This window comes from Rhincodon typus, chromosome 2 (genome assembly GCF_021869965.1).
Source record: "Rhincodon typus isolate 14 chromosome 2, sRhiTyp1.1, whole genome shotgun sequence".
In the NCBI taxonomy this organism is placed as follows: domain Eukaryota; kingdom Metazoa; phylum Chordata; class Chondrichthyes; order Orectolobiformes; family Rhincodontidae; genus Rhincodon; species Rhincodon typus.
The window spans coordinates 91,234,335-91,255,092 of record NC_063333.1 but is presented as its reverse complement, the minus strand read 5'-3'; the positions used below and the strand labels follow the sequence as shown (position 1 = coordinate 91,255,092).

Genomic DNA, 20,758 nt, shown 5'->3' with positions numbered 1-20,758 from the left:
GCAAAAACCTGCTTTTATTACAATTGCTGCATCTGTTGATTTTCTCCCCACTCATTTCACCTTTTTCTTTTCCTTTTTCAATCTAAACTAAGATTGTGCCTAAGAAGGATACACATCTGAAAAGTCAGGCTTTAGTTTCTACTTTATTCATGGTGCCCCTTTAATGATAAGATGTAGGAGGAGATGAAGGCCATTCAGCCAATAGCGTTTGCTCTCTTCTGATACTTTCTGCAGTCTTTCTCCATTTGGCTTCTCTATTCTTCCTGCCAAAATGCGATGCGTCACATTTCCCCACATTATATTCCAACCATCAAGCTTTCTCCCACTCGCTTAACCTATCTATAATTCTCTGTCGACATTTTGTATTGTCCTCACTCCTTGCCTTCCAACCTATTTTTGTGTCATCCATAAACCTGGCTATAATTCATTCACTTTTCTCATCCAAGTCAGTAATATATGTGGTAAATAATTGTGGCCCTCCACTAGTCATGAGTTACCATTGTGAAAATTCCCCTTTTATCCCAACTCTGTCTTCTATTAATTAACCAATCCTTTATCAATGCTAATACACTACCTCAAACATTGTGGGCTCACATCTTATTAAATAGCCTAATGTCTGGTATCTTATGAAATGCCTTCTGAAAATCCAAATATATTACATCCACTGCTCCCCTTTTACCTTTACCTTCTCAAAGAATTCTAGTAAATTTGTCAGGCATGATTTCCTCTTCATGAAGCCATGCTGACCCTGCTTGACCATATCACATATTTCTAAATGCTCTGCTATTATAACCCTTATAATAGACTCTAATATTTTCTCATAACAGATGTTAAACTAACTGGCCAATAGTTGCATATAAAATAAAATGGCCTATTGTTATCTGTTTTTTCCCTCCATCCCTTTTTAAGTAGGTGTTACATTAGAAGTTTTCCAATCCTCAGGAATCTTTCAAACATGTAAAGGTTCTTTGAAGATTACTACCAGCATGTCCCTCATCCTTGTAGCTCTCTTTAACAAACTCAGATGCATCCTACCAGGTTCATAGGACTTAATGGTCTTTAGCACCATTACTTCCCTGAGCACTGTTCCCTCTCATTATAATTATTGCATTTACTTCCTTTCCTCCTTTTGCCCCATCAGTATTTAGTAATTTTGGAGTGTTATTACTGTCTTCTACAATGAAGACTGATGCAAAGTATTAATGCAATTCCTCTGGTACTTCTTGGCTGCCCAAGACTGGCACTGACTTGCTGGTAACTTTCAAAAGGGAATTGGATGAATATTTTAGAAATATGCAGGGCCTCAAGAAAAGAGCAGGAAAGTTAGACTAATTGAATAGCTTTTCCAAAAATCAAGCCCATGCAGAATACGCCTCCTTCTATGCTGCACAATGCTGGGATACGATAGCCTGGTGAGAGCTAATCTACAACTGACTTTATGAAAGGAAGAAGAGTAGCCAGTATTCCTAATGCTGGTCACAATCCACTGGTCCTCCTTCTAAAATGTATCAGTGCGGAAGCTTGGGTGAGAATGGAATTGGATTTTGTTGTCATTGACTATGACAGTACTTCATACCCCTTCCCTGAAGAAAACCAGTTTGGTCTGAAGATTTACTTAGCTGCATTAAATGCAAATATTCCTAGGACCATAGAACTTAGGAGCAGGAGTAGCCATTTGGCTTTATGAGACCATTCCAGCATGCAATAAGATCATGGCTGATCTGATTGGTGTGTCTACTCCACTTACCTGTCAGCACTCCATAGGCTCTGACTGCCTTGTTTATCAAAAATCTAACTCAGCCTTGAATAAATCGAAAGACGCAGCTTTATTACCTTCTGAGTAACAGAATTCCACAATGTAATATCATTCCAGGAGAAAGAAAGTCTTCTCATCTTTCTCTTAAAAGGGAGACGATCTAATCTTAAACTTTATCCCCTCATTTTATTCACCCTCACAATTGGAATCATCTGTGGTTCTGCATGCTATCTGGTCTGTTCAGGATGTATATATTTCAACAACATCACTTTTCATTCTCCTAAACTCCATTGGATATAAGCAAAACTATTCAACTTTTCATCATAATGTTCCCCAAAAATAAAATACATGAACCTTCTCTGAACTGCTATAAAAGCAGTAATAACTTCTTCAAATAAGGAGACCAAACTGTACACAGAATTCCAGATTATCCCATACAAGGTAGCACCGTTAGACCACTTTTATGTTCCATTTCCTTTTGCATCCAAAACAACAATATTTTGAACAATAGCAAATTAAAAATAAAAATGCTTTAATTGTCAGAATTTACAGCCATTCCAAAAAGAGCATTGTGACACTCTACGTGACAAAAATTTGTTAACACTATCCTTTTGCTGCAGCGATTGTATTGACACATTTATGAGGTGTTTTAATTCAAATGTAACAAAAAAAGTGGAAATCTGAATAAAATGGAAGATAATGCAGAAAGTGGGGTGAAGAAATTTTTCTTCCAAGTGGGAAGTTTATCCTGTATAACTTTCCCGAAACAGATACTAAATGCATATCTCCCTTTTTCAAGAAAATGACAACTCTCATTGTAGCTCTACGCTTGTTTAGGAAAATCAGCAAACTCACAACAATGGCTCAGATATGGTGATTTTCTCTTTTGTTGCCCTGTGTGGTAGTTTGAATTTAAGCTGTAATTATTTTAATTAAAAGAAATGTCTGAAGAAAAGTATGCAAGGATTTTATACACAGGCATTGACTTCAAACATAGTGACACAGAGGAATTAATTTTGCTCTTGTCATCAACCTTTCTGGCACAAACAGGACGTTAGTGAGATGAAAAGTACTGTGCCGTACTCGCTGTCCCACTTCCGTTTAATTCCAGCCTCCTGTGATTATGAAGCAGACCAGGCAATAAGCATCTGGTGCTCCCATCTGAAACTGACTAGAGTCTCATTAATCTCATATGGATCTTAATGCTATAATATAGAAAGGACCTCAACAAAATGTTCATGTTCCAACGGGTGGTATATGTGCCTTTGAAGTTTAGTCTGAAAGTGCTCCGGTTAATTACATTTAACAAATCTGAGTATGATTATTTGTGCCACAAAATCAAACTACCTGATACCAGACCCTGTGCCACCACCTCAGTAATTTCTTGCTCATCGTTAGATTGTATATTACTAGCTTGGTTCCACAGACAAAAAGCTGGATTGTCAAACTATGAAGGCCAAGTAGTTGGTCAGCAAAGCATTGACAGTCTATTCCAAATAGGTAAACGATCAGGCCTCCCACTATCATGAAGCCAAAAGCCCTACATCCCCTAATGTTCACTTGCCACTACATTCAAAACTAAATTGACCCTATCAATCTGCTAATTTTGCCTGACCCTTTAGAACTCTCTCCTCGCATGCTCTGCTTTCTAATATTCTTTGACATCCTTCCTCACAGAAAAAACCCACGTAGCTCATGAAGGTTAAATGAATAACTACTTCAAGTTTTAAAAAAAAACTGCTAGATAAGACTTGCAGGAAGAAATCTTAGCTCCAACCACATCTTTGCAAAAATCTATTCATTAATTACATGCATAGAATAGATAATTCCCTCTATTCAAAGCTATATTGGTTCACAAGATTTGTTACATTTAGTTCAGGTGTATACGACATTCTACAATCAAGGGAAAGAACTTTACCAAATTTAAATGTGGGTAAGAGTAGATTTCTGTGACAGTGTAAAATGGGCGACAGCAAATCTGTACCTTGTTTAAAAAGGGCTAAGCACAGTACAGAGATTTCCTGTTTCTGTCACTGTATGATATAAACATGACACAAAATGGAAACAATAGTTTATTGAAACAAACTTCCCTGAGTCTGGCTTGTGACTCACTCAGAAGCAATCCAGGCTCCACTGGGAAACATTGCTCTGGTTACTTTGTGCAACAATATTTTACGAGTATAAACACAAGTCTTTTCCTTTATCATAAAGATTTGTCTTGGTTGGTATTATTTGAAAATATTCTTTTTCAATGATTTTCTGAGCAGGACTGATCAGAGAAGATTGCGTTAAATGTCCCTTTAGGAAACAATTCTGAACTGGGTAGCCCTAATTGTATCACGTTTTCTTTCTGGTGTATATCATAAGTAGTGAAAATAACATTGTAGCAATGATTTCCAAAAGATGATTGAGAAGTAGTATTTAGATTAAATTTTGACAAATTTGTCTTTGTGTGCCATGGCACATTGTTACTTTCACCTCTCCTTCACTAGTCAGTTTCCAAGTGACAATTCTGTTCTTATAATGAAGACTAGTCCATGATAATATTGGGTACAACTTCAGAATTTGTGTGATGCTTTTAGAAGGTTAGGTTGGGAGTAACTTATTTGAGCAGCAGGCAAAATAAAAAAATCAGTTTTGTGCAGTGAGTGTTAAAGTTTTGTTGTTAAGATCTCAGAACTTTTCAGGCGGGCCTGTCTTCCTGAACTTCATGGTCAGGAACCCTTTTCGTATTGAGTAACGTGTCATTAATATTTACTCATGAGGACCCCAGCCTCTGTGATATACAGTCATGGGCACAATCATGTTCGCCAAAAATACAGAACACGTGTGTTCACGTGTGACTACAAATATGACCCATGTACTTGGCAGCATAGACCTTTTTCCTCAAAGCTCCAGTGAGTACAAAATTCTTCACCGGCTCAAATTCTTCATAATCCAGCTCTTTCTTTGCACAAACACTGACTGCGTAAGGAGTGAAGCCTTACTGGGTCAACCAGCCAACGAAAAGTCTCAGATGTGTGGTCTTAGTCGTAGTTCTTAAGCAGTTACAGTGTAAGAAGTGGAGTGATCAGGTTCTTGAACATGACCAAGTGAGGCAGCCACTCCTGACTGGGGCAGAGAAAGTGATGCTCCACTGAAAAGGAGTCCAAAATGAAAAAGGGTCTCAAAAGGAAAAGGGTGTCAACAGAAAACATTCACAGAAAAGTTTCTCCATTTCTCAGGAAGGGTCCCAACCCGAAAAGTCAGCTTTCCTGTTCCTCTGATGCTGCCTGGCCTGCTGTGTTCCTCCAGCTCCACACTGTGTTATCTCAGACTCCAGCATCGGCAGTTCAAGGCCACAAAGGTCTTGCGCATGGTGGAATGAGGAAGGGGAAACCCAGTCTGGGGTCATGAAGGATACTCTTCACCTCACGTTGAGGTGGCAGTACAGCTGGGCCTTCACCTAGCACATGAGCAGCCTGCTGAGGCTCAAAAAGGGAGCGTGACTGTGTCAAGATCTCAAACGGAAACTGAACATCTCATTGCTGATAACTCTTCACAGATCAGCACTTCCATGACAAATATTTAACCAACTGAACCCAGCAGCTGTATTAGCTTCATGAAAGTTCAGAAGATGAAGGAGAAGGAAGGATGACCATCACCAGCAGAAACAGAGACATGAGCACAGGGGGTGCCGAGCTCTGGATCAGCAAGCATTGCATGAAAAGCAGAACCAGGGACTTCAGTGTTGTCAGGTTGCGTAACCCCGTAGCCATCGCCTTCATCAATTGGAATGGCTTCTCATCCAAAAGGAAAAGAAACTTGCCTTCTCGTCTGGACAGCCTGTATTTTGCCCGATCTCGGACCTCTCTGGGGGTGGGTGGGGGTGATGGACAGAGGTTGAGTGATGCTCCTGGATGGGGGACTGTAAACTGCTGCCTTTTAAATATGGTGGCTGGAAGGTCCTGGGGAAGGGCAAAACCTCTGTTCTACCTGCCCATAAAATATGGCATTCTCCCCACACAGGAATGAGCAGAGAAGGAAGTAATGTTGGGAGAAAACCTGACACATTCTCCCTCCCACTTTTAGACTCACCTCCGTTTATCTCAAAAAAAGAAGAACTCTGACCAATGTTTTCAATTTAATCGCAGTAGACACACACTAAACAGATCATCCACCTCACTCTGTCAAAACAATGTAAAACACACCTCCAAATGCGAAAAGGAAAGAAATTCAACACTTAAAGGGTTAAATGTTACATGTGTTGATGAAAAATAAAAGCATGTTTTAAGATTACAGTACAAGTAGCTGGAGACTGATGACTGAAATTGAACAAAAGGATGTATTCAGAGGCTATCAACAGAAACTTAGAAATCTTGGCAATGTGTAAGGATCCCAGGACAGGCATGGGAGAGTCAGTCATGACTAGACTCCCTTTATTCATTGTTACTGAATTTAAAGCAGCTCTTAAACTAACCTGTCAATTTTATCCTGAAGCAAAAAGCAACAATAGCACTAAAACCTACTGAATAAAGGAAAAGCTATACAACAAGTTTTCTTTAAAACAACAGAAACCTAGAAACGAGGGAATAAATCCCAAAGCAGTAGCTATACAGTGAACAACATGGGATTAAAAACCTGTAAATTATAGGAGGAAAGAAAGAAGGTGCTAAAATTTCCCACTGCTCTGGGGTCCTGAAGAACAATCAGAAGGAGTACGATGCTGTGCAGTGAGTTTCAATTTCAACCTAGTGAAGACTGAGGCTAGAGAAGCAGTAATAAAGACCAGTGTATATGTAACTTGGAAGGAACAAGAAAGACAAAGTTCAGGGGAACACCCGCGACAGTGGTGAAATGTTCTATTGTCAATAGTGTGCTTTCTGAAAGATGGATTGGAGAACCCCAGGGATTCGTTATGACACATTATGCAGTTTTATAATGCAAATTTGCAACCTGTAAATATGCCTCAAATTGACCTCACTACACCTTTATTTGACAGGAACAAATTTTATGTAGATGATGCAAAATATCAAACGGATGACCGGAGTTGCACTGCATCACAATTTTTTTCTCAGGAAAGGTAACTGGATATTCCTTTATGCTAGTAACATGTGTAATGTTACGGCTGGAAATTAACGCACTTCCTCATTTCTGGAATCACTCCCAGCATCAAGCACTCTTTTTCAATTAGTCAGTTGTAATGCAAAGCTCATTTGACTCAGTCCTAATACTGTGCCATAATTCCAGCCACAGGACAGCACCTCCTCCTGTATCAGTGCAACATTTTTATTTCCTGGACTTGTCATGCTGTGTTCGCTCCAAGTGAGGTTTCAGATTTGACATCGATTAGCATCAAATATGAAACAGCTCTGAGTCTAGGCCCATACTCTTTGCCTAAGCTCATTTTGTATTGAACATCCAACAAAAGACAATAGACTTCCAATCCATCATTCCATGATATGCAATTAAAAGGGCATCTTGCCCTCTTGATGCTGCATGTAGTTCCCAAATGGGTTATTATGGATATAGTGGGTCCCATACTTCACTGAACCATGGTCTCTTGGTTGCTTGCCACCCAGATATTCAAATTCATATCGTGGCATTTAAATCATATTGTAACCACACCTCTGTCTGTTTAAATTCTACCTGTCCAACAATACCCACCCTCTATGAAAGTCCCCTTCCTCTGACTCCATCCTCTTGTGCATTCCTTCTTCTACTTTCACACAATCTTATTTACTGTGTTTTCCATTTAATCCGTAAATTATGTCATTTCTTCCCCATCCGCATCTCCTTTTAGATTTTAAACTCAGTTCTTTGCCTAAGCAGTTGGTGACACCTAAACTTTCGTTCTTTGATTTGCCTTGTCCTTCTGGCGTTTGTAAAGTGACTTGAATCATTTTTAACATTCTACATAAACGTATTATTGCTTCACTCGAATATTGATTGGGATGTGGCTACTTTAAAAATGTTCTTGTTAACCAGGATTCATTGACGTGTTCAAATGTTTTTAATGTGTTGTTTGCTAGAGAATGAGTCACAGAAGCACAGGGGATTATAAGGCAATTGACACTGGAAAAACATCAAGCTTCAAAAAAGTTCGCATACTTGTAAGCCTTTTAAGGGAGTGCCGTCCGCGCACTGTCTCAATGACAGTTCAGTAGGACATGTGCATGACTGGGTTATGAGGTGAGAAGCCTCTGTATAGCTCATGTGCTGTTTCTAAGATTGGTGGACGTGTTTCAGCGGAGTCTGTGAACTCAAGCGATGTCAATGCAGTAATGGTAACTGTCGGTTGACGTAGAGCTGAGAATGTGATTTGAAAAATAGTTTTGAATTATGTTGAAAAGCATGAGATTCAAAGCAAGTTTCTGACGCTCCTCACCAGCTGACTCTTATCAGGAACAGAATCCAGAATGCAACAGAGGCCCTGAGGGAGATGAACGTGTTTGGCCACTGCAGCAATTCCTGTTATTTAGCCGAATGCCTGCATTGATTGTTTTGACTATGGCAAACAAGGGCAGGGACAAGAAGCTACCACCAGATGAGCACGTAGCCATGTGTTTTTTTTCCAATACCAACAATTTTCACATTGCTTTCAAAAATTGAAAGCAGCCTTTTTAAATTGTCCATCTGTGGGAAGCTATTACATTGTTTAAAATCTAAACATAAACACAAAGCATGTGTCTGTATTCCAACAGCATGAAGGTTTTTTAAGCCTCCTAGTGATGTTTTTTTCCCCCGGAAAATTCATTAATTTGAACTAGAAGAAGGACTTTTGAAAAGGGCACTATATTTAGTAAATGTCATGTGATCCACATTTCCTTGCGCATTTTCAAATAACAAAAATGCCAAGGCAATTAACCCATTGTATACCAACTCATCATGTCGGGTTGCTATTTCTTCTATCGGGAAACAAGATGGAAGTTGAAGCAAAGTTCACAAGCTGATACCTAAGGGAGTTATTCAAATGGCAAAACACCAGCATTAAAATGCCAGCAATGTATCATCTTAATCTATACATCAAGGTATTTTATCCAGAATGGTGCCTTATGCTCACCCTTTAAGTATTTAATATCTAGAACATCTGGGATAATATTCATCCAAGTCAAGGTGATAGAGGTATGAAACAGTTAACTTCCCATATGTTCGACCTGATGCTGAAAATATCATTAAAGATTCAGACTCATTGGCCTCAACTGGCTAATAATTTGGCTCTGAGTTACTGTTTATCAGCCAATCAGATTCTGTTTTTTACATTGCAACGAAAAACTCAGTCCTTTTTAGTGAGCATGAAAAGTAAATGTAAAATACATAATTCAATATATTAGTTAAATATAAAGTCAAACTAATGGAAATAATCATTTGTGTTTTTTATTCATAATTGTTGGAATGTTCATTGCATTTCTACAGATAATAAAGGCTACTGCAATATCATGGTATGTTCAGCGTTACAATGTGTTCAATAAATGGTGACTTTTGGACATATTAATTCCCTAGAGCTACAGGCCATTGCGAGGGTAAGTATTCTTGGTATTATCTTATTTCTATTGTAAGTTTGAAGTGACTATATTTTAAATAGGTAGCTTTAAAGAACCATAACTTCAGAAAAGATTGTCAGGCCTGTTTAACTTTATTTTACGGTTCTAATTTCGCCATGCTAGACTGAAATAATTCTGGTCTTCTTCACCCTACAATCTCTTCTAAACTCCCACATCTCCTCCATTGCTACAACTGTCTCCAAGAAATTCTATTTCCTTATTTGTGCCAAAATTAAATAACAACTTTTAACTCTCCATAAAACTATTTAACCCAACTCTGTCCAAGATTTCAATAATGCTTCTACATCTGGGATGCTCTTCCAATTCCCTTCTCACATCAATGGACAGGATGCAAATATATTGCAAGACATGATTAGCATGCAACATGATTTAGCAGAGAGACATTTAGCAAACAGGGGATTCAATAGTGATGGCAACAGAGTCATGGCTTTCAATATTGAGACATTGCGGAAAAATAATCAAAAGAGGAAGTCAAATGTTGGGATATGGAACCAAAAAAAAGTAAAGATAAAAAGAAGTTGAACTGAATCTTTATACAGTTTCAGCGGACTCCAAAAGGAATATGCGTGTACTGGACAGGGTACAGAAAAGACTGAAAACAAGTGGAAAGGGCTTGGCTGTGAGTAGGAACAAGATAAATCTAGCTCTACAGTGTACAGAAAAGAAAGTCAAAGAGAGACTTCATTCAAACATATCTATTTAAACAGCTAAGAGTCTTTCATAACAAATGTTAGTGATAATTTTCCAACTTCCTTGGAAAGCTAGCAGTTTATGTGATGTGGCAAGACTAGACACCAGAAATTCTGACAAGGGATGTGATCAATTTCCTAACCAATAGTTGATTAACTGGACATTCTGTCAGAGTCCATAAATTACCAATTCAATCAATATTGTAACACATTAAAGCTATCTGCAGGATAAAAGTGATCTCATTCGCTCAAATAAACAACTGGAGAATATTTAAAATAAGTCCACCAAAGATCCGACAATAATAATTAAAAGGCTGTTGTTGCAATCAATTAATCATCTTACTGTTCTTATTTTTGAAACATAATGCTAGCTGTAAATTTTGTCCTACTCGATCGGATATGTGATCACATCAGCAATATGGCAAATTCTATGATTCCATAATCCCATGGGAAATTGCAATCCCAGGGAACACAGTTTGGAGAACCAGACTGATTATATTAAAGTCCTATCTGGAAACTGTGTTCCCTTCAACCAGACTTTCCAGACTAGCATCACAAAATTTGCCTTAATATGTCTAAGGTTATAAATATATTAAAAATTGTACAAAATTATTAGTAATAAATTGTCTCCAACACAATTTGACTTATTTCCAGAAACCATGGGCTGAATTTTACCAGCTGACATGTGCAATGGTGAGACAGTTGGACAATTACCTGTGAGAGCAGAAAAATGAAGCTTTCAACATAGAGAAAATAAAGTCCGATTCTGCAACCTGGTTTTGAACAGTGAGATGAGAATCGCTCAAGTGAGTGGTGAGGTACCTATTTCCATGCATTAGCGTGTCAGTAGTGCCTAACCTCACGTTATTGCTATGCAGTTTCCAATTCTCCCACGCAGTGGACTAGACGATGACAATGCCCAATAGGAAAGTCAGAGTGGGTACCTAAGGCTTGCTGCTTTCACTTCTGGGCCTCCATCCTGAACATGCTCCATGGGCAGTGACCGCACGCACATCGCATCCCCAGAACTTGACATTGGCAATGCTCTAACCTCACCACATCACCATGGTAAGTGCCAACCCACTTGAAATACAGTGCTCCACTTCAATGCTGCACTTTAGAGTGCACTGGTACCAGGCATTGTAACGCTGTTTTGTGCAGAGACAGGAACCTTTCTCATGGTAGCAACCAGAGTGGATTTCAGGGCTCCTCACTTGCTCTCTTCGTGCTCACTCATTTTGTGCCTACTTGGATGCTCACAGCAACTCTGCCTCGCCTTGTCCTTTTGGACTTTGTTGTCTCACTCAGAACTTCAAAGTTCACAGCGCTTCTGTCTTTGCCTTACCATTTAGAGCAGCTACAAAGCCAGGCAGCTTGTTGTGATTGTCATCAGGTAAGGGAGTGGAAATATGCCACCATGCTACATCAATCTCACAATCACCCTGGCTTCGCCAGAGGGAGGAGAACAGTGCAGCATGATGGTTGACATAGGTAAATTATACAACCAGGCCTCAGTGAGTAACGTTAGGCGAGATTTAAATGAAAGAGTTGGGTGGAAATGTGTGGAAGGAAGGTCATCACTAATGAGGTCAATATGGAAGGCAAGGAAGAAAAGAACAATTAGATTCAGGGCAGTTCCTTGATGACCAGGCTTAGCCTTAGATTCACTGTGCCAAAAGCGATCTGCATTGTCTTCCATCCTAAATGTGAATCAAGAAGGCACAGTGTAAATGTAAGTGATAGTAAGAACTGCAGATGCTGGAGCTCTACACTGTGTTATCTTATAACAGTGTAAATGTAAACTTTGACCACAGCAAGAAAGTCTGGAGCAAGTAGTTTGTTTCCTGACTATGCACGCTGGCTGTACTTGTGAGTGATGTGAGACCTTTCAAGGGGCAATTACATTAAACAGGCATTTTTACAGTTGAGGATGAAGGTATCTGCACTCACAGTACCCTGCATGTGAAGTGTGCGCAGTGCCCAACTGTGTGAGGTACAGATCCTGCTCACAAACAATTCTGACCATGTCATTGGTCACCACAGATTGATAACAGTCATCTCTGTGAAGCAGAAGTAATCGCAGGCAACCTTACAAGTGTTACATTCTGGCCACAATTCATGGAGACAACTGAAGATCTCAGGCTGCACAGGGGCATGAAGTTGACTTCCTCTCACTTTGAACTGGAAGCATTTGCCAACTTGCATATGCAATGCTGCCTGTCTTGGGTGATGTGGAGGGTGGGTGGGGGGGAGCAAAGTTTCAGTAATCCTACTTCACTTAGAATCTGCCTCTGTATTTCTGTAGTACGGCTTGTGCTGTCTACATTGGAATACATCCCCTATGTCAAACGTCCATGTAGAGGCATTCCACAGCTCTCCTCCTTAGAGTCCTCAATGTCACAAATGCTGACTGCTCACATTACCAAGAACCTGTTTGGCTTCTGATATTCCCCATGGAGGTTCATTCAAATTGTAAACAATGGTTCCAGCCGTGGCAGGGGTCTTGGCTGCCATTGCTGTGAAGGTTTGCAGAGAAATGGAGGAGGAGCAGATGTGCCAAACAGCCCAGGGGCAGCCATGGCTGCCTCAGGAGGAGGAGGTACAGGAGTCCCAGACTCTATCACCCTCAATAAGGAGCGAGGCATTATGTCGCTGCAGGCTGAGGTTGACCCAGGACACCGTCATCGAACTGTGCTACCTGCTGGAGCAGGGCCTACAACCTGCTGGAGCAGGACCTACAACCTTCTGGAGCAGGGCCTACTACGTGCTGTAGCAGGGCCTACTACGTGCTGGAGCAGGGCCTACAACCTGCTGGAGCAGGGCCTACTACGTGCTGGAGCAGGGCCTACAACCTGCTGGAGCAGGGCCTACAATCTGCTGGAGCAGGGCCTACTACGTGCTGGAGTAGGGCCTATAACCTGCTGGAGCAAGGCCTATTACCTGCTGGAGCAGGGCCTACTACGTGCTGGAGCAGGGCCTACAACCTGCTGGAGCAGGGCCTACTACCTGCCCGCCTAGATGACCATCATTACCTGGTCGTCGTCAAGGTGACAGCAACACTAACTTCAGTCCTGAAGAAAGGTAATAGCCGAAACGTTGACTTCTCCTCCTCTAGATGCTGCCTGGCTTGTTGTGTTTCTCCAGGCTCCTGTTTGTCTAACATTTCTGCAACTGGCTGCTTCCAAAGATCCACTGGGGGCCTGGGTGGGATCTCACAATCCATAGATGTTTCAAGGCTGTCACTGATGCAATTTGTGCCAGATCACCCAACTTTATCTTGTTTCTCCATGACACGGTCAGTGCTGCAGCCCAGTTATAGGTTTTACAAGGTTGGCTGGATTTCAGGTGACTGTAGACTGTACACACATCACATTGTGAGCACCATATCAAAACTAAACTGGCATCAACTGGAAAGAGTTCCACTTCATCAGTGTAGAGTCTCTGTGATCATTGGTACCGTATCTTTGACGGCTGTATCGGTTACCCTGGGAGCTGCCACATATCCCTATAGGAGGATGTCTATATCCCTGAGAACATTCCAAGGACAAGCTCTTCCATGCAACTCCCTGAAATTGACACAACCAACTTTTGGTAAAATTTAGCTCCATGTGCCGTAGAAATCTGCGATTGATTTTTCTGTCTCTGCCAGAGTTTTATACTAAGGCATTTTATTCCCTATGTCTTTGCCTTACTGTAAATCACAATCATATATTTGCTATCAAGTTGACCTTGGGTGCACTCCATGTAAACACATTTCCTTTTGTTGCCAAAACTTTTTTTTCTTGCATTTTGGCTCCTTTCATTTCTTTTGACTACTTTCTCCCTCTACATATTTCCCAATTACTTAGGCTATTACTCTAATTTTACTCACTGATGTATTATCAATTATGCTTGACTTCAAACTGATTTTTTTTAACTCTAGGGCAACACAGCGATAGCTGGGTTTGTAAAGCATTAAATGATGCAGAAAATATGAACATAGAATATTATAAAATAAGTCGGGTTAGCCAACATAAAGTTACATAAATTTAGTCTAAATTCAAAACAAATCTTGGTATTCTTCGGCTGATAAAATTTTGGAATAATAAAGTTGCGTCTTTTGTTGGATGAGACCAAGTTTTGCACCTGTCTAACCCACTCTCATTCCAATAAAGGAAAATTTGAAAATCACATCTCACCTCCATAATCCTCACCACCACATTTCCCCCCTCCCACAACCCTCCTTCTCCATTGCAACTTTTCTGGCTTCTTTCTATTAAATAAAACGAAAGAACTGCAGATACTAGAAATCAGAAACAAAAAAGCTCAGCAGGTCTGACAGCAACTGTGGAGAGAAATCAGAGTAAACGTTTCAGGTCCAGTTCTGAGGAAGAATCTGATTTCTCTCCACAAATGCTGCTAGACCTACTAAGTTTTTCCAGCAATTTCTGAATCTACCACCTTGCACTCTCTGTCTCTTCCCCAGAGGCCATTTAGATTTTGTGATCGTGGTCCTAGTTAGTACCTGGCATGCAATTATTGTCATATAGACAATAAGCGCTTCTGCTTATGTAGGAGAAAGCTGTACAAAGCCAAAAGGAGGGAACATCACATGTAGGCTGCACTAGTTTCCAAATCCTGAGTCATTTGTTCAGTTTTGTGTGTATTTGGGCAGTTACAAGATTCTGCCTGCAGTACAGATTCTTGCCTAATTTACGACAAGTATAATAAAATGAAGAACTGTGGATTCTGGAGATCTGAAACAAAAACATAAAGTGTTGGAGAAACTCAGCAGGTCTGGCAGCTTCTGTATAGAGAAAAACAGAGTTAAACATTTTGACTCGAGTATGAGACTTCTTCACATTTTCCTTCTAGTTATTCTAGTCTAGTTCTCCAATACTTTCTGTTTTGGTCACGATAGTGTAAATGGTCTGTCATTATTTAACTTATTGATCCTGAAATTATTGCCTATTTTCTGTGTCACTGGGATACAATGTGACAGTGGATGATTGGTGACAACTCAGTTATGTAGGTGTTGACCTGAAATGTTACACTTTTTCTTCTAATCTCAATAAGAATCAGCTATCTCGGCCCAACCAGTGAACAAGGGTACCCCTCCATTCATGTGCTCTCAACACACAGATTAATAAATCTGTAACTTGAACAGATTCACCTATTCCCACCTTGCCCACTGTCTGTGGCCATAACACAATATTGTAAATCCCCAAAACCGGGCAATACACCGATACAATTTCAATGATTTCAGACTTAGCGGATACTTTCCATTTTAAAATCTGCTTTAATTTCAGATCAGATCCATCTGTTCCATTTCCCTAACAGTTCATAAATTTCTTTCATGTCTTTATGTTTCTATCCATTAGTTGACAGCTGCTATATCATCCTATTCTTGCCTCCTCTTTGGATTTAACAGACCCTCCAGAAAACCCCCTCTCTAGTGTTAACAAGGTTAAGACATCTTCCTAGCTTCTATATTTGAGGGATGCAGAAGGGCACACACCTAAAGGTTAAGTGAGCAGGTCAGTCAGAATGAGGAGATGACATGTGTTTTCAGCATTCTGTATATGTTTCAGATTACTGGTAGCAATGTAAAGTATAAATCTTGTTTCTTTTAGAATATGTCTTATAATTAGAGTTTTTCATGCCGATGTGTTTTGTAATCACAGTAATCCATGCCATAAGGGAATTGCTGTTGGTACAATTTGTTTATTGGTGTTTATTTTTCTGGTTTTGAATTGTCCAACATACTTTTGACTCTTGAAAATCCTTACAGAAAGTACTTCTTAAAGATATAATGGTGACCTTGACAATGATGCAAGAATTTAGCTTCAAATCCCTTGAAAACCTGAATTTTCTCCAAACATCTTGCCCCCACCCCCACAAAAAATTAAGGCGTTCCTGGCCATGGGGAGAGCAGGTCATTCAGCCCATTGACCCGATTCTGTCATTCAATTGGATCATGGCTCATTGTCTACCCCATTGCCACTTTCTCGCACTATCTCATCATTCCTTGTTGTTATTAATTTTCAGAAACCTATCCATTTCTATCTTGAAGCTGCTGAAAGATTGAACTCCCACAGTCTTTTGGTGTGGAGAATTCTCAAGATTCACCCCCAGTGAAGTGAAGAAATTTCTCTTCATCTCAGTCTTAAATGGCCTGGTCAGCAGCCCGGGGAAACACCTTCCACTGTCCTGTCCTGGAAATATTTTCTAAATAAGATCACCTGTAATTGAAATTCTATGGAATTCAAACCCAGATTTCCGAATCTTTGTGTCTCCCCTCTGGATCTCAGGGATTAATCTGGATTATCCCTCTATCCCTCCTTCCTTTGGTAAGGAGACCAAAACTGCACACAGTACTCCAGATAAGATCTTAACAATGCCCTAACTAACTGCAGCAAGACATCTTTACTTCTGTACTGAAATCCCCTGGAAATGAATGCCAACATATCATGTGCCTTTCTGATTACTTGCTGAAGTTGCATGCTATTTTTAACGGCTCATGGACAAGGACTTGCTACAGTTTGGAATAAAGCTGTTTGGCCTATATTATGTCTCATCAACTTTCTGAATGAGCATTATGACTTCGTGTGGGTATCTGATGACTTTCAGATACCTTCAACTACCCACAATTCCCAAACTTTCACCACTTAAGCGATAGTTTGCCTTTTTTTGTCTACTAAAGTGGATACCTTCATATTTATCCATATTATACTCCATTAGTCATTTTTCAGTCCATTCACTTAACCTGTCCAAGTTCCCTTGAAGAATCATTGCATCCTCCTCATAACCTACATTTCCACCCAGTTTGGTTTCAATCAACAAATTTGGAAATATAACAATTAGTCGCTACACCAAATTATTTATAGAGATTGTGAACAGTTGCCGCCCAAGCACTGACCTTTGCAGTACCCCTGACATCTTTGTAGAGGAGAGGCTAAGAGGAACTTTGATAGAAGTTTTCAAATTCATGAGGAAAATGGAGATGAGATAGATGGGGAGAAACTGTCCCAACTCTTAACAGGATCAAGAGCAAAATGGCGCAGATACAAGGTAATTTGCAAAAGGAGTAAAGGTGATGCAAGAAAAAGCTTTTTCCCACAGCATATAGTTACGGTGTGGAACACACTGCTAGAAAACACAGTGGAAGCAAGTTCAGCTCAGGCAACCAAGTGGGCATTGGATGATAATTAAAATAGAAGAGTGTCCATGTTATGGGGAAATGGCAGCAGAATGCACAAACTCAAAATGCTCATTCAGAAAGCTGGTGCAGACACAATAGGTTTAGTAGCTTCATTCTTCAGTGTAACAATTCTGTCACTGAGAATTATCCATTTATTTCTGCTCTCTACTTTTTTATCTGTTAATCAGTTCGTAATCCATACTGGTATATTCTCCTCGTCTCCTGTGTAGGACCTGACCAGATGTCTTCTGGAAATCCAAATATACCACATCCATTGGTTCCCCTTTGTCTCTGCTGCAAATGACATATTCAGAGTAAATGGTGATGACATGATTACTTTAAACATAATTACAGATGATATGTTTGTTGGGAATCTTTGTCATATCCATGGGGCAGTGGGAATTTAACGCAGAGGGTTTCACTTTTGATTTGACAAAGGAAGAATAGCTACTTTTCAAATGGCCTAACCTACTGTCAGAAAAGACATTCTGTGCATTTGCTGCCATGTTCTGCCAGAAACATGAAACAATTAGAGCACAAGAGTTGTATGAAATCAAAACTTTAGAGAGCCTGAACCATAGACAAGGTATGGCACAAAGAAAACATAGGAGCAAGTGAATTAGGAGCATGCATAGGCCATCGGCCCCTTTGATACTACGCCACCATTATTTTCAAGATGGCAGAGGTGGTAGGATAGGAGGTGTTCAGGCTCCTGGACCATCTGCTCCCTCTCACATCACCGAGCGCATCCATCTTTCTTTTTTCTTTAACTTTTGAATCAAATTAATCTTTTCTTCTTTCTGCGGGCACAGTGGCAGAGAGAGGTTGCGGGGAACTGTTGAGCGACGGATCCGGTCCATTCCTCATGGCCGCGGAGGTCACAGCTTGAGCAAGTGTTCAAATGTTGATGAATTGCGGTCTGTTCTTTTCCTCTAATGTTTCGGTGGTATCTGCAACAGCGGTGGAGTGAATAGCCCCTTGGTCCTGAGGAGTTGAGATGCGCCCTGGTGTTTGAGAGCTGGGACAGTCTCCTGGCTATGGCGGCTGTTGAGTATCGGTGGCGATGAGGCAGCTTTGGCAGAGGCGGCATTCTGGGCCTGGTCAGTGGCGGTGCGGCCTGCTTCAGCGTGCTTCCTACTTGGTGTCACAGCCTCAGGAACAGGTCTAGCGGCTGTGGATTGCGGCAGCGTCCTAACTTTGTATGATTTATTTCTTTATATAATTTATGTCATTAAAATGGTGCCAGCTTATGGCAACTTACGCACATTTTACTGTATTTTCATAAATACATGTAACAATAAATTACTGCTACTATTACTGCTAATAAAATCTTGTCTGAACTGATTCTCTCTTTCCCTGATATCCTCTGACTAACCTCTTAGTCAAGAAACTATCTACACCCATCTTAAAAATATTTAATGGCCCTGCCTTATAAATCATACTAAAAAAATAAACTAAAAAACAACTGAACAGAAATAAAACCAAACAATTAGAGTTGTCCTGCTCTTGATTAATATCAGCACGACTGCTTCATTAGCTCAGATGTTGTGAAATGGAACTGAACATTTTGGTAGAGAATGATCAATTTTTTTAAACTAAAAGACAAAATGCAAACTAAAACAGTTTATTTAGATTGGAGGGAAAAGTTAAAGAACTACAGATTTGGAGGTGAAAAGCTGTCTTTGAGATATAGACATCTTTTCCAAAAAATATTTCCTATGGATCTGTTAGAGTGCATTTCTAACTGAATTAACTTCCATTTTCAGCACATGGTCAATAATTTGGAGAAGATCATTCCCTGTAGAGTAGGTGGTATGGTGGCTCAGCGGTTAGCACTGCTGCTGCACAGCTCCAGGGACCCGGGTTTGATTCCACCCTTGGGCTGTGTGGAATTTGCACATTCTCCTCGTGTCTGCGTAGGATGCTCCAGTTTCCTCCCATAGTCCAAAGATGTGCATATTAGATGGATTACCCATAGTGTGCAGCTAGGTGGGTTAGCCATGGGAAATGCAGGGTTATGGGATGGGTCTGGGTGGCATGCTATTTAGAGGGTCATGTGTGGACTCAGTGGGCCAAATGGCCTGCTTCCATATTGTAGGGCTTCTATGAAATACCTTAGTGATTTTCTATTCTGTTGTCTCTATTGAATGACCAGGGTCCAGGATTTTCTAACAGGAAGGCAATTTGATCTGTCATGTGGTAAAAGATAGCAATTTGCCTTGTTATCTTTCTCTTGTGTTGATTCCTTTCCACAAGCAACAGCTAACATCTAACAAAGAGTAGTCTGTGATAGTGATGACTTCAAGGGTGGACAGATACATCAATGAACTAAAATATATATTGTTTTTAAGGTCAATGTTTACCTCAATATCAAAGCTATCTTTGAAGCTGCCATTGCATTTTTCGGTTCAAGACTTCCTTTTCCGACTGTATACAATCCTGGGCTTGCAGATTGTTTGAAACCTCTCTCACCATAGTTCCATCATGCTTTACTTAGTGCTGGCTAAAGTCAGGCCATTATTCAGCATGAGTTGAAAGCCTTTGTTTATTTAACGGATATTTTAACTCCATTAACTTTCGTAAAAGATTACAATGTGAAGGCAGTAGAGTAAATTTTGACCAGTAAAGCAGAATGCTTGACAGTGCTGGAATGAAAAGATTATTCTAACATGTGTGAAATAAAGCATTCATAGGACTTAGCCATGGAATGTGTAGGCTAGGTCAGTATTTACTGCCCAGCCCTAAATGTACTTCTGAACTGTCTTCTTGAACCATTTTTGTTGTTCATGTGGCGTAGAAGTTCACCCACAAGGAAAAAGGAAGTCCCAGAATTTGGACCCGTTGACACTGAAGAGATATAACATATTTCCAAGACAGGACTTGGAAGGTGCTATCAAAACTGTCTTGACTAGTTGTTGCAGTGCATCTTTTAATTGGTACACACTATAGTCACGTGCTCAGGAAGTAAATAATTAACAACAAAAACAAAGTTGCTGGAAAAACTCAGCAAGTCTGGCAGCATCTGTGAAGAAGAAAACAGAATTAATGTTTCAGGTCCGGTGACCCTTCCTCAGAACAGTAAATAATTACGGGTTGCTGGTCAAGTGAGCTGCTTTGTCCTGGATGGTGTTAAGCTCCTTTGGATGTTGAGGGAGCTGCCCCTATCCAGGCAAAGAGACGATATTCCATCGTACTTTTGGCTTGTGCCTTGTAGATGGTGAACAGGCTTTGGAGAGTCAGGAGGTCAGTTACTTACTGCAGGATTCCTAACCTCTAACCTGCTCTTGTAGCCACAGTACATACAATGGTCCAGTTCAGTTTCTGGAAAATCGTAAGTCCAAGATTGTTGATGATGCAGGATTCAGCAGTGGTAATGTCACTGAATATCAAGGGAACTGGTTCAACTCTCGCTTGTTGGAGTTAATTATTGTCTGACACTTGTATCGTGTAACTGCTAGCGACTATTATTGGGCCATGCCCGAGTGTTATCCTGTGCTTGATGTATTTGGGCATAGACTGCTTCATTACCTGAGGAGTTGTGAATGGAACTGAACATTATACAATCATCAACGAATATCTGTAACTCTGA

At 40.3% G+C, this 20,758-nt stretch overlaps 1 protein-coding gene and 1 long non-coding RNA gene across 5 annotated transcripts in view; one reads left to right on the top strand and one right to left on the bottom strand.

Annotated features, from left to right (window-relative positions):
* LOC109925865 (retinoic acid receptor beta-like) overlaps positions 1–20,758 on the bottom strand; it is a 217,174-nt gene that overhangs the window by 45,851 nt on the left and 150,565 nt on the right. The window lies entirely within an intron of this gene.
* Positions 9,176–18,369, top strand: LOC125486517. The gene is made up of 3 exons (XR_007265179.1): positions 9,176–9,258; positions 10,644–11,057; positions 17,982–18,369. It is a non-coding gene; the product is annotated as an uncharacterized LOC125486517 (long non-coding RNA).